Below are 1920 nucleotides of genomic sequence, written 5' to 3'. Positions count from 1 at the left end.
AGAGTTCCAGGACAGCCAGGGCTATACAGAGAAACCCTGTTTAAAAAAACAAACAACAACAACAACAACAACAAAAAACCCAAAACAAAACAACAACAAAACTGTCCTTCTCAGTCCTCCCACAGTGAGAGCTGTCCACTGCTCTTTGCTTTCTCCCTACCTAGGAGGCAACACCATCAGTGCTGGCATTATTTTTTCTTTTTGAGACACGTTTCATAAATCTAAAACTGGCTTTGACCTCCTTGATGACCTTTGCTGATCTCTTACCCCCCCCCCGGCCCCCCAGTACTGGGACTACATGCACATTCCACCACATCCAGTTTTATGGTGGCCTGGGGCCTCAGAGCAGGCCAAACATTCTACCAATTATGCCACACCCTAAGTCCTGGCTCCATTTTTAGCATCCAAAACGTTCCTCCTAGGGTCAGGTTGCCACAAACTTCTAGACTGGGGACTCTACCTCTTACTTGAGTGGCCGAGTAACCTAAACCCACACCCAGAAGAGTCCTTAGCTGTTTCTCATCTGCTGGAAACCACCAGGCTTCTCTGGGGCAGAGGGAAGCTCAGATGCCCACTGGTCATCTACAGCCCTGGTGGTTACTCAAGTTCTGACCTTCCAGCCACATTGGTCTCTCATGGAAGGGCATATGAAGGCATATAGGTCTCTGAGCCTTTGTGTCTTCATGCTCAAAGCCCTTAAACAGACACACCAAAAAATTTCTCACCCTGTAGGGCTTGTTTGAAAAGCTACCTCAGTTTTGATGACCTCTGACACCCGTCTGCTGTCCCCTGAATTATCATCCCCAAAGCTTTCCCATGTTCAATGCAAGCTTTCAGGTGTTTAAAGTGCCGATTCTAAATCAGGTATGATGGTGCGGACCTGTGACCCCAGCACCAGGAGGAAGCAGGATTTCGAGTTTAAGGATTAAGCTGGCTAATGAGTTCTAGGTCAGCAGTGGCTAAAATCACAAACAGCTGACTCCAGCTTTTCCTTTCTACCCCGCTCTCTGCTGCTGTTGAATGGCGCCTCTCTCTCACAGTCCACGGGGAGCAGCAAGAACTAACACTTTTCCAGACCTGGTTTGTTTCCACACGTGCATGCAAAGTTCTCATGAACAGGGATTCTCTATTAACTGCTGTCTCAGCACCCAATCCAACTGTGCCTGGCGTCAACTAGGCCTTCACAAAGAAACCGGTGACGAGCGGCCCTGATTTCTCCATGCATAGTTAAATCCACCAGTTATCCCAGATCCAAGGAGCCCTCCCTTCCAGCCCCAGTCTCCCTTTGTACCTGAGCCATGGTCCTTACTAGTGCTCCAAAATGCTGCCAAATATCAGAGTGAATGAGAAACGTGTTTGGGTCAGTTCTTATCTAGAACCATGACTTTGCATAGTTAACTGAGGACACACTGCCACACACAGGGGGTTCCCCGGCTTTCTTAGGTTTACAAGTCTTTGGGGTCTTGAACATGAAAGACCCGTGGGTACTACAAAGCACCAGTGTCTACCTGGCTAGAACCTCTGCACAGGGCTTCATACAGGGCGGCGAGTTCCGGCGAGTTCCGGAAAGCTCCGGAACAATCCCAGGTTCCCAGCTGCTCGGCTGCTCTGGGCTACTAATGGCTCTTAAGGACTGGATGCCGGAAGTAGGAAGTCACGCCCCTTCCTCTGTCTGAGTTCTGGTTGTTTCTGCTTTCTCAACCAGGAATTCTTGCTCACCTGGGAGAAAAATCCAATCTTGCACTTAAAGGGATTGGGGAACGCCCTCAATTGAGTTCACTGCCTGCGAACAAAAGCCAGAATGTAGTGAGATCAGTACTAGTCAATCCTGCCGGGAGTTTATCGTGAAAGGGTAAATCAATTATCCAGTTTTCAGTCCCTACCGCTGCCAAGCACCTCCCCTTCTCATCTTTCTCCATT

At 49.0% G+C, this 1920-nt stretch overlaps 1 protein-coding gene across 1 annotated transcript in view; it reads right to left on the bottom strand.

Annotated features, from left to right (window-relative positions):
- The window catches only part of LOC110295862 (lysine-rich coiled-coil protein 1-like), a 9226-nt gene extending 7631 nt beyond the window's left edge, over positions 1–1595 (bottom strand). The window contains exon 1 of the mRNA XM_021164233.2: positions 1509–1595. The gene's annotated coding sequence lies outside the window, so the exon portion shown is untranslated. The remainder of the gene's footprint in view (positions 1–1508) is intronic.
- Positions 1596–1920: the final 325 nt, after the last annotated feature.

The sequence above is a fragment of the Mus caroli genome, chromosome 6, assembly GCF_900094665.2.
Source record: "Mus caroli chromosome 6, CAROLI_EIJ_v1.1, whole genome shotgun sequence".
NCBI classification, from domain to species: domain Eukaryota; kingdom Metazoa; phylum Chordata; class Mammalia; order Rodentia; family Muridae; genus Mus; species Mus caroli.
Note: the sequence above shows the minus strand (reverse complement) of the source record. Positions and strands in the feature narration are given on the sequence as shown.